Consider the following 13,488-nt stretch of genomic DNA (forward strand, 5'->3'; position numbering starts at 1 on the left):
CACAAAGACATCACTAAGAAAAAGAATTTCAGATCAATCTCACTCATGAACATTGATGCAAAAGTACTTAGCAAAATACTGGCAAACTGAATCCAAAAGGACATCAGAAAAATCATTCACTATAACTAAACAGATGGTTTCATCTCAGAGATGCAGGGATGGTTCAACATATGACACTCTGTCAATGTAATCCACCATATAAACAAACTGAGAAAAAGACACATGATCATCTCATTACATGATGAAAAAGCCTTTGACAAAATACAACATCCCTTCATGATAAAGATTTTGGAAAGAGCAGGGGTACAAGGAACATATCTAAACATAATAAAGGCAATATACAGCAAGCCAACAGCCAACATCAAGCTAAATGGAGAGAAACTCAAAGTTATCCCACTGAAATCAGAAACAAGAAAAGATTGTCCACTCTCTCTGTATCTATTCAATATGGTACTTGATGTTCTAGCTAGAACAATAAGTTAACAAAAGGAGATAAGGGAAGAAAAATTAAAAAAAGTCAAAATCTCACTATTTGCTGATGATATAATTGTTTACATAAGTGACCCCAAAAATTCTACCAAGAAACTTCTATAAGTCGTAAACATCTTTCATAATGTAGCAAGATAAAAGATGAAGTTGAAAAAAATCAGTCTTCCTTCAAACAGATTGATAAATGGGCTGAGAAAGAAATCAGAGAAATATCAACATTCACAGTGGCCAGAATAACATAAAATAGTGACGTAACTCTATCTGAACAAGTGGAAGACCTCTATGACAAGAACTTTGTTTCATTGAAGAAGACATCAGAAAACGGAATGATCTCCCATGATCTTGTGTAGGTAGAATTAACATAGTAAAAATGGCAATCTTCCCAAAAGCAATCTACAGATTCACTGCAATGCCTATCAAAATCCCAGAAAAGTTCTCATGATCTAAAAAGAACAATCCTCAACTTCACATGGAAAAGCAAAAAATCCCCTGATAGGCAAAACAATAATGTACGATAAAGGAACTTCTTGAAGCATCACAATCTCTGACTTCACACACTTCTACAGAGTTACAGTACTGAAAACAGCCTGGTATTAGCATAAAAACAGGCAGGAGGACTAATGGGACAGAATAGAAGACCAGGATATCAATCCATACACTTACAAATACCTGATCTTTGAAAAAGAAGCAAAATATATAAAACAGAAAAAAGAAAGATTATTAACCAAATGCTGATGGTATAACTGGATATCACCATATAGAAGCAACAACATTGATCCATATCTACTGGTATGCACAAACTCAAGTCAAAAGGGATCAAAGACCTCAACATAAAATCAACCACACTGAACCTCATAGAAGAGAAAGTGGCAAGTACACTTGAACACATTGGCACAGGTGACCACTTCCTAAATACAACCCCAATAACACAGACACTGAGAGAAAAAATTAATAAATTGGATCTCCTGAAACAGAGAAGCTTCTGTAGAGCAAAGGGCATGATTAACAAGACAAAACAACAGCATACAGAATGGGTAAAGATCCTCATCAACCACATATCAGACAGAGGGCTGATCTCCAAAATATACAAAGAGCTCAAGAAATTGGTCATCAAAAAGAACAAATAATCAAAAAAAATGAGATATAGACCTAAACAGAAAACTCTCAACAGAGGAATCTAAAATGACTGAAAGACACTTTAGGAAATGTTCAACATACTTAGCCATCGGAGAAATACAAATCAAAACAACTCTGAGATTCCATCTTACAGCTGTACAAATGGCCAAGTTAAAAAATACTGATGACAACTTATGCTGGAGAGGACCTGATGTAAATGAAACACTCCTCCATTGTTGGTGGGAGTGCAAACTGGTACAGCTGCTTTGAAAATTAGTAGGGTAATTTCTCAGAAAATTAGGAAACAACTTACATCAAGACCCAAAGGATACTCAATCATACCACAAAGACATGTACTCAATGATGTTCATAGCACCATGATTTGTCATAGCCAGAACCTGGAAATAACCTAAATGCCTCTTGACCAAAGAGTGGATAAAGAAGATGTGGTACATTTACACAATGGAGTACTAAACAGTAGGAAAAAAATAACAATATCTTGAAATTTTTAGACAAATGGGTGGATCTAGAAAACATCATTGTGAGTGAAATATCTCAGATCCAGAAAGACAAATACCATAATGCACTCCTCATAATTGGCTTTTAGATATAAAGCAAAGAAAAATCAGCCTACAATTCACAATCCTAGAGAATCTAGACAATAAACAGGACCCTAAGAGAGACATACATGTATTTAATCTACATGGACAGTAGGAAAAAAAGATCCTAGGAGTAAATTGGGAGTGTGGGGATAAGGGGAGACAGTAGAAGGGAAGGAGGGAAGAATGGAGAAGAGTGAAGAAAAATATATAGTTTAATAAAAGCAAATAAAAAAATCCGGACAAAAAATACTACATCCAAACATCAAAAGAGAACAAATGAAAAACCACAAACAAACAAACAAAAAAAACAAGCATGAAAATGCCACTTGGCAATACACAGATTAATAGAAATGGGTTAAACTAAGATGTGAGAATTAGCCAATAAGAAACTAGAACTAATGGGCCAAGCAACTGTATTAGTTAATACAGTTTCTGTGTGGTTATTTGGGGGCTAAGCTAGCCAGGTGGCCAGGATAAACAAGCAGCCCTCTCCTTGCAAGAATTGGTGCCCAACATGATGGACTAAATCCACTTAAAAACCTGAGAGAGCTTAATTTTACACACAAAAACACAGAGTTTAACACAGCTTTTTGCTGTTTGCTGGTGGCGTGCCACAGTTCCCTTAAGAGAAGTTTTCCTGACTCAGTCATAGAAAAAGAATAAAAGCCATGCAGTCTTAAAATGTTGGCTTTCTGGGATATGCTGCTAGCATGACCCCTGGCTCTTGCAGGAGGCAGATCATTTGGATGGGGTTTGTGAGAAAAGTGCAATGGCTTGCTCAATGCAATGTGTACTTGCTTTGTGCCTGGCGGTCGGGCAGTGTGTGTGGCTCAGAGGCACAAGCAGCCCTGCCATGCTGGGCTTTACCATATTTGACCTAATAAGAGCACAGCCTTATTTTAAAGAAGCATTTAGCATTTTAAAAAGTGCTCCTGGACAGTAAAGAAACACAGATATGTAATAAAGATGAATACAGATGGGTCATACTGTTGGATAAATGTATATAGCCTTGGAAGAGAGAAGAAAAAGAGCATAGAGAGTCATAAAATAAAGTTAATGCTTAAAAAAAGGTAAGGTGTAGTGATGTTGCCTGGCTAGCTTTACCCAAAATAATTGCACAGAAACTGTATTCATTTAAACACTGCCTGGCCCATTACATCTAGCCTCTTCTTGGCTAACTCTCACATCTTGCTTTAACCCATATCTAATAATCCGTGTATCACCATGGGGTTGTGGCTTACCGGGAAGAATCTAACCCTATGTCCATCTTAGGCCAGAGCTTCATGGTGTCTGCCTGACTCTGCTTTCTTTCTCCCAGAATTCTGTTCTGTCTACTCCACCCACCTACGGGCTGGCCTATCAAAAAACCGAGGCAGCTTCTTTATTTATCCAATGAAAGTAACACGTAGACAGAAGGTCCTCCTACATCATTTCCCCTTTTTCTGTTTAAACAAAAAAAGAAGGGCTTTAACTTTAACATAGTAAAATTACATATAACAAAACAGTTATCAAGCAAGAATTACAGTTACAATATTTATATTTATTTTATCTTTTATCATAACTAAGGAAAACTATAACTAACCATTTTTAACTCCATCAAATACTCCAGAAGGATATAATATTACCTAAATAAACAAGAAATAAGCAACTTCCAAAACTCTAGAAATGACAGAGACATCTCACTGCCTGTACAGTCACCCAAAGGTCCTCTGTACCATTGGGGCATCCATCTTTAGCCTTCAGGCCCATAGTATCCAGCAGACATTTCCATGAAGCAGAAAATTTTAAGGACAGTTTAGTCACTGTCTTTTCATTCCTGTAGAATGTCTAACAGATTCTTTCACGAATCAGGAACCCCAAAGGATCATCTCACATTTAGGCAAGTTTAGCAGTCCTCTCTCTGTGGGTTTTGTGTCCAGTTTGTGCAACAGTCCAGGTAAGAGCAATTTCTTGCCCAACTGGGTAACCAACTCCATAAGGAGCCTCTTTGATGTCCATTTTCCTCTTGAAGTAGACTGGTACTGCCAGGAGCAGACGTGTTTCAATGCCATGAAAAGTCCTAAGTTATTAAAACATTAAATGGCACATTTTGTAGTCTTTGAAAGACATGAAGAATGCCTATTTAACTGAAATATATCTCTATATACCTAGAAAATCTAGCTAACATGACTACAAGCTTGACTATTATTGATGATTATCAATCAACAACCTATATTTCCTAATTATACATTTTTATTTATTTTTATTTATTTTTTATAATAGTAAAGAGCATTGTATTTATGTGTGAGAAAGAACATATAGGCAAATAGTTATAGGAAATATCAGCAAAATGCTATAAAGAAATTATTGGAAAAAATAGTGTTAATTATTGTTACTCACTATTTACTCTTTAAATGTGACTAATACAGAACTGGGCATGACACACACACCTTTAACCCCAGCACTCGGGAAGCAGAGACAGGTGGATCTCTCTGAGTTTGAGTCTAGCTTGTCTTCAAAGTGATTCCCAGGCCAGCCAGGGCTGTGCAGTGGAACCCTATCTCAAAAAACAGACAAAAAAATAGAAAAGAAAGGAAGGAAGGAAAGAAGGAAAGAAGGAAGGAAGGAAGGAAGGAAGGAAGGAAGGAAGGAAGGAAGGAAGGAAGTAAGTTTGATGACCTATGTTCAATCAGAGAACCAGGATCCAAGCACTGGCACATGTCAATACCCACACACATTCTATTCACACACATGCATACATACATATGATAGTAATAATAATAACTATTATTATTATTTAAAAAATACTGTCATAATGTTTTTTGTCCTATTATCATGAAATATTTAGCTACAGATCAAAAAATTTTGTCCTAACATTGATAATCTGAATTCTTACAATTCTTTTATTGTACATACTAGATAATACATGTTTACTAGCGGAGAGATCATCCTAAAGGGAAAGATACGGTGGTTATATTTCTTCTAGATAGTGTGAATGTCATTAAGGATTCGTATTTGCCTCTGTAGCCTTGTCCAAGTAAGGTTCAAGTAAATTAATGTGCCTGTTAAACGCCGCCATGAATGCCAAGAAAAAGAGACTGGTGGCTGCGATTCGTATAGCAAAGAAAACTGGTAGGAAATTAAAATAATTGGCTTTGTGGATTGTTAAGTACTGAATAATATTTTTGTTTGTTCTAGGTGTCCTGAAAGCCTTCGGCCCGAAACAGTGAGGCCTTGCTTGCTTCCCTGTAGGAAGGATTGTATCGTGACCCCATATAGTGACTGGACACCATGTCCCTCTTCATGCAGAGAAGGTATGGGGAATAGATTCTAAAGACTCTTTCCCCCAGGACCCTCATTCATAAGGCATTTGACTTCTTCTGGACGAGCAATGTTTGTGGTTCTTGCACAGGGCCTTGTCCTAGCTTTTCATAAATGTCAAAACATTTGGGTTTCTTCCTGGAAATAATACCATGCTAGAGTACCTGGTAGGCAGTAAATTTAATGCCAGAGTATGCCTCGGATTTTTATTGTATACAGCAAATTAAAATGATTCTAAATTTTATTAGTATATCTTATCTTTCATTAATCATGAGAGAATGTATACTGCTCTTGTGAATTTTTAAGAGAGTCTCCAATGGCCCAGTAGATATGGCTTCTAAACTTCCTGGCAAGAAACAGCCTGAGACCAGGTTTACTGTTGACTCTATTATGTGGCCCAAAGATGGGAATAAAGCAAAGACAAAAACGACCAAGCTGACTCCCTGCCAATACTTAATGTGCCATGAGGCATTTCCAGGATGAGTGTTTCTCCCCTGAGAGGTTTGGTTTGCTCTTGTGACTTGCAAAGACTCTTTTTTATCATGGTCAGTCCCCTGATAAATCTTTCTTTGCCCTTCAGGACATGGACTTTTAGTGTTCCCGCTGAGAGAAAATTTCACACCTTCCATGTCACTTACACAGTAACAGCAAATTTTCTCTCAGTGTGACAGACAAAATCGCCTTCTATTTACTCATTTTCTCTCTCAACCTGTTACATTGTCTTTATGTTTTCTTTATGTTTCAGCTTCTTGACTCTCACTGGAGATTTGCAATTAAGAGTTAATTTCCAGTTTAATGATGATTTTAACTTGATAAATTTTATTTTAAACCACTCAATTTTCTGAATGTTTAATTGTTTTTGCAGATGGTCATTGTGCAGAGGTGAAGCACAAGTTTGGGGAATTTTTGCTTATGAGATATAACCTCAGTCTGTTGAGCAGGCAGGCGTGGTACTTAAAGTCTTTGTTCCTCTGTGTCAGTTTCTGGGATCAGACGTGCATACACCACATGTAGAATGTTTGCTTTTATGTTTTATAGCGTACTATTAAGTCTTATATAAAACTAAACTGCTAGTGGAACAAAAAGACTTTTTTTTTCAATGTCTTTTAAACTTCTCAGTAGCGTTAGTAGAGGAAGGGTTACTGCCATTAGTTTGCTTTTCTGTTTTTGAGACAGATTCTCTCAGTGCAGGTGAGGATATATAGCACCATACCATTTTTGTTAGTGTTCTATTGAAGACCAAGCCAATAGCTACTCCACCAAGTGAGCTATAACCCCAATTCACATTAGCTTTTGTAAAATTATTAATGGTTTAATAAATGTTAATTTAACTAAAAAGAAAAGAAAATGTTAATGACATGAATTTTCTAAAAAGCTATGGCATTTTCTGGTTTTTAAAATAGATTTTATTGTCTTATTTATTTATTTTCCTTAAAGACATATAAAATATAGTTATAGTTTCTTGGTCATAATCAGTTACCATACTTTGCTGTAAGCTGCGATCTCTGAAGTATCTGATGCTGTTCAACACTTCAGTGATAAAGATTATATATTACATTGTATCACATCACATTATGTTACATTACATTAGATCATATTACATGTGAAACGTTGTAGGGTTTTTTGTTGTTGTTTTGGCTCAGGTTTTGGTTTAGTCTATAATAATTACAAAATCTTATAGAGTGGACACAGCACACTTGCATGTGGTCACTATGTGGCAAATGCTTTAATTTGGTGTACTGGAAGCAATTTTTCTGAGAAACTTATGGGAAATACATTTATATCATAATAGAATAAAACTCCTTTAGAAAATTTTAACTGAATTTTATTATCAATTTCCTAATATGTTTATTGTTTTAATACTTTATTAAAGACAGTCATTTTTTTCACTCTAAAATGCTTTTTAATTAGCTACAATGTGGCAAGCTTGATCACAGTCAACAAGGTGATATCCTATGGATATCTCTTAATTTGTGTAAATAAAGTATAATCACGGAGTGTGAGGGTCAGTGAAATAAAAACAGGGTAAAAAAGAGCAGCAATTTCATTTTGGAAGATGACAAAATAAGCACACTAATATTCTAAGGTAGAATGTATAGGCAATATCAAATTTTCATTTAGCCTTTCACTTATAGAGAAATTCCTCAACACACTGCGAGTATAACTTAACTCATATTCAGCAAGCAGAATGTGCAGAAATTAAAAAAAAAATAATTGTCTTTGAGCAAAATTTGTGAAAGAGGAGAAGGAGATGGAGCATGAAGGACGATTATGGGTATTTATAATAATAATGGTTACATTGAAATAGAAATGAGGTAATAAATGCAGCGTTAGAGCACTACAAAATACTAGGAAAAGTTCATATTGGTCCATATTGAATCTGAAGAATTTTAGTAAGATTAAATAATTAGATGACCTATCAAGTAGGGGAAATGATCAGCATACAAAATATTTAAAAATAAAAATATGCAAGTACGGATGGTTATAACACTAAAGTCTTAACAGAATACTGAATAACCGACACAAGATAAAAGAGAAGTCCATGAGATGCATGAAAGTATAATTTTGAATGCAGTGTCTAGAATGGAATAAACTTGCTGTTTTCCAAGAAGTGAAACAGGTAGAAAGAGAGGATTACAGCAAAGTTATAACAAAGTAACTAATTAATAAAGATTCTTAAAGTTACTTCCACAGGGTAGATAGACAGCGAGACTAATGTCAGAAGGTTGGGAGATTTGAGGATTTTTAAAGATAGAAGGAAGGAGAAAGAATGAGAAATAGCTAAGTGGAGCTATGTGGTGTCTATTAAAAGAAGTTAGAAAATTTCAGTGAATAACTGAAGATGAGAGATTGGGTATTCCAAATGAATGTGTAAATAAAAATATCAGAGGTGGTAAAGAAGAAAAGGTTCTAATAAGTTATGCCTCTGGACAGTGCCGTGGATCTGAATGATAATGAAGGAACACTTGGGTGCTGATTTGGTATAATGTGAGGTAAAATGGGTTGAGTTGGATTGATCACTTGGTCATATATAGGTGACTGTTAGAAGTTAAAACTCAGGTTGCCACTAGGTGACAGATCTCTCCTGGATCTGACATGAGACTCCTCTGCGCAGGAACACCAGTTCAGGATCTTGCTGACATAGAAATAAGAGGTATGAACCAAGGGAGGGATGGAAGGAGGTAAAATAATCCCACTTCAGTTGTTAACCAAACGATCAGATGTTGTTTTAGTTTACATACTCTTTTTAGAAATGTTAAATGTTGGTCCTAAGCATAAACCAAAATAAAATAAATATTCAAAATGATAGAATGGTGGAACTAAGTAGTGAATGGGGAGGGTATGAAGGTGAACCAAGAAAAATAACAAAGAGAAACTCAAAATTAATGTTTTCTCCTGTAATGGAGAGGAAAATTAGACCTGAGATTCCAGTGACAAAAATGAAGAATAGAAGCCTAATGGATTCTGAAAAATATCCAGAGAAATGAAAATACCCCTAGCTCTGGATTGTCAGAGGCATTTATCACCTGAACTTGAAGCGAGAAATAATTTGAACAATATAATAAATAGAGAAACATTGGTAACATTAAATTTCTACTGACATTTCGTAGATCTCTGAACACAGCTTATTAAATATGTAAAATCCAGAGTCAGTATTCAAATTTATATTGCTACAATAAAAAGTTCACAGTAGTGCTCCCAAATACTTCAATTCCTAGTCGCCAGTAATTCCAGTCCCCAATTCCCTACTCCATTAACTATAGTATTCCAATTATTCATTAACGTAATTACCACGACTATAAACATGATTCACACACAATGGGAACAATCCTAACAATTTACAGTAATCTAGAATGTTAAATTGGAACAAGGTGCACATAACCATCTATTCAGTCCACTCTGTGCTCTTCCTTTCCACCACCATTCTTCACAAGCTCCTGGAATACTTTGAAAACAGACTCTTAAACCCTGCTATCAGAAATGTTGACTTAGTACATATGGTTTGGGCTCAGCTATCTGCTATTATTCTTACTGTTTCTATAGGGCTTATTCAGAAGAGTTATTCAAAAATCACAGCTCTTCTGTCTGGCTTAGGAGTCCTCTCTAGGCTTGACGGCCATTGTTTGCCCACCACTGTGTTAAGTAATATCTTGAGTTCATGAAAAAGGGTTCTGTTTTGTGAAAATTTTCACTTTCAAATCATTTTATCTTTTAACCACAATAACTTTTGAAATGTTTTATTTTCTTTCCATTTGAGCTTCAGTTGTTAAGACCTCACTGTTCCTCCTGTAGACTGTGTATGAAATATTTAAAAATCTTGCAAAATAGTCTAAACATATCAGGAATTATATTATCTCCATACAGAATTCTTTTTTTTCCAGTTTTTTCTTTTTTTTAAATTTATTTATTTATTAAAGATTTCTGTCTCTTCCCCGCCACCGTCTCCCATTTCCCTCCCCCTCCCCCAATTAAGTCCCCCCCCCAGCCCGAAAAGCAATCAGGGTTCCCTGTCCTGTGGGAAGTCCAAGGAACCCCCACCTCCATCCAGGTCTAGTAAGTTGAGCATCCAAACTGCCTAGGCTCCCACAAAGCCAGTGCGTGCAGTAGGATCAGAAACCCATTGCCATTGTTCTTGAGTTGTCAGTAATCCTCATTGTCCGCTATGTTCAGAGAGTCCGGTTTTATCCCAGGATTTTCCAGACCCAGGCCAGCTGGCCTTGGTGAGTTCCCAATAGAACATCCCCATTGTCTCAGTGTGTGGGTGCACCCCTCACGGTCCTGAGTTCCATGCTCGTGCTCTCTCTCCTTCTGCTCCTGATTTGGACCTTGAGATTTCAGTCCTGTGCTCCAATTTGGGTCTCTGTCTCTGTCTCCTTTCATCGCTTGCTGAAGGTTAATATTCAGGAGGATTCCTATATGTTTTTTCTTTGGGTTCTCCTTATTTAGCTTCTCTAGGATCACTAATTATAAGCTCAATGTCCTTGGTTTATGGCTAGAAACCAAATATGAGTGAGTACATCCCATGTTCCTCTTTTTGGGTCTGGCTTACCTCACTCAGGATAGTGTTTTCTATTTCCATCCATTTGTATGCAAAATTCAAGAAGTCCTTGTTTTTTATTGCTGAGTAGTACTCTAATATGTATAAATTCCATACTTTCTTCATCCATTCTTCCATTGAAGGGCATCTAGGTTGTTTCCAGGTTCTGGCTATCACAAACAATGCTGCTATGAACATTGTAGAGCATATACTTTTGTTGTATGATAAGGCCTCTCTTGGGTATATTCCCAAGAGTGGTATTGCTGGGTCCAGGGGTACGTTGATCCCGAATTTCCTGAGAAACCGCCATACTGCCTTCCAAAGTGGTTGCACAAGTTTGCATTCCCACCAGCAATGGATGAGTGTACCCCTTTCTCCACAACCTCTCCAACAAAGGCTATCATTGGTGTTTTTGATTTTAGCCATTCTGACAGGTGTAAGATGGTATCTTAAAGTTGTCTTGATTTGCATTTCCCTGATCGCTAAGGAAGTTGAGCATGACCTTAAGTGTCTTTTGGCAATTTGAAGTTCTTCTGTTGAGAATTCTCTGTTCAGCTCAATGCCCCATTTTATAATTGGGTTAATTAGCCTTTTACGGTCTAGTTTCTTGAGTTCTTTATATATTTTGGAGATCAGACCTTTGTCAGTTGCGGGGTTGGTGAAGATCTTCTCCCAGTTGGTGGGTTGCCTTTCTGTCTTAGCGACAGTGTCCTTTGCTTTACAGAAGCTTCTCCGTCTCCGGAGGTCCCATTTATTCAATGAGGTGCTTAATGTCTGTGCTGCTGGGGTTATACGTAAGAAGTGGTCTCCTGTGCCCATGTGTTGTAGAGTACTTCCCACTTTCTCTTCTATCAGGTTCACTGTGTTCAGACTGATATTGAGGTCTTTAATCCATTTGGACTTGAGTTTTGTGCATGGTGATAGATATGGATCTATTTTCATTCTTCTACAGGTTGACATCCAGTTTTGCCAGCACAATTTGTTGAAGATGCTCTCTTTTTTCCATTGTATACTTTTAGCTCCTTTATCGAAAATCAGGTGTTCATAGGTTTGTGGGTTAATGTCAGGGTCTTCTATTCGATTCCATTGGTCGACTTCTCTGTTTTTCTGCCAATACCAAGCTGTTTTCAATACTGTAGCTCTGTAGTAGAGTTTGAAGTCAGGAATGGTAATGCCTCCAGACGCTCCTTTGTTGTATAAGATTGTTTTGGCTATCCTGGGTTTTTTGTTTTTCCATATAAAATTAATTATTGTCTTCTCCAGATCTGTGAAGAATTTTGATGGGATTTTTATGGGGATTGCATTGAATCTATAGATTGCTTTTGGTAGAATTGCCATTTTTACTATGTTGATCCTCCCAATCCAGGAGCAAGGAAGATCTTTCCATTTTCTGGTGTCGTCTTCAATTTCTTTCTTCAAAGACTTAAAGTTCTTGTCAAATAGATCTTTCACATCCTTGGTCAGAGTTACCCAAAGATATTTTATGCTATTTGTGGCTATCATGAAAGGTGATGCTTCTCTAATTTCACTCTCTGTTTCCTTATCCTTAGTGTATAGGAAGGCCACTGATTTTTTGGAGTTGATCTTGTATCCTGCCACATTACTAAAGGTGTTTATCAGCTGTAGGAGTTCTTTGGTAGAGTTTTTGGGGTCACTTATGTATACTATCATATCATCTGCAAATAACGAGATGTTAACTTCTTCTTTTCCGATATGAAACCACTTGATCCCTTTATGTTGTCTTATTCCTATTGCTAGAACTTCAAGCACTATATTGAAGAGGTATGGAGAGAGTGGACAGCCTTGTCGTGTTCCTGATTTTAGTGGGATGTCTTTGAGTTTTTCTCCATTTAATTTAATGTTAGCTGACGGCTTGCTGTAAATAGCTTTTATTATATTTAGGTATGACCCTTGTATCCCTAATCTCTCCAAGACTTTTATCATAAAGGGGTGTTGAATTTTGTCAAATGCTTTTTCAGCATCTAATGAAATGATCATATGGTTTTTTTCTTTCAGTTTATTTATATGGTGGATTACATTGATAGATTTGCGTATGTTGAACCAGCCCTGCATCTCTGGGATGAAGCCTACTTGATCATAATGGATAATTTTTCTAATGTGTTCTTGGATTCGGTTTGCCAGTATTTTATTGAGAATTTTTGCATCGATATTCATGAGTGAGATTGGCCTGTAATTTTCTTTCTTGGTTGGGTCTTTGTGTGGTTTTGGTATCAGGGTAACTGTAGCTTCATAAAAGGAATTTGGCAATGACTCTTCTGTTTCTATATTGTGAAATACATTAAGGAGTATAGGTATTAGCTCTTCTTGGAAGTTCTGGTAGAATTCTGCATTGAAACCATCTGGTCCTGGGCTCTTTTTGGAAGGTAGATTTTTGATAACGGTTTCTAGCTCTTCGCGACTAACAGGTCTATTTAGATCGTTCACCTGGTCTTGGTTTAGCTTTGGTATGTGGTACTTATCTAAAAAATGTCCATTTCTTTTGCATTTTCTAGTTTTGTGGCATACAGGCTTTTGTAGTAAGATCTAATGAGTCTCTGAATTTCCTCTGTGTCTGTGGTTATGTCCCCCTTTTCATTTCTGATCTTATTTATTTGCGTGTTCTCTCTCTGTCATTTAATTAGTTTGGATAGGGGTTTGTCGATCTTGTTGATTTTCTCCAAGAACCAACTTTTTGTTTCATTGATTCTTTGGACTGTTTTCTGCGTTTCTATTTTGTTGATTTCTGCCCTCAGTTTGATTATTTCCAGTCTTCTACTCCTCCTGGGCGCATCTGCTTCTTTTTTTTCTAAAGCTTTCAGGTATGCTGTTAAGTCTCCGATGTATGCTTTCTCTGTTTTCTTTAAGTGGGCACTTAGTGCTATGAACTTTCCTCTTAGCACTGATTTCATAGTGTCCCATAGGTTTGAGTATGTTGTCCCTTTA

This window comes from Microtus pennsylvanicus, chromosome X (assembly GCF_037038515.1).
Source record: "Microtus pennsylvanicus isolate mMicPen1 chromosome X, mMicPen1.hap1, whole genome shotgun sequence".
NCBI classification, from domain to species: domain Eukaryota; kingdom Metazoa; phylum Chordata; class Mammalia; order Rodentia; family Cricetidae; genus Microtus; species Microtus pennsylvanicus.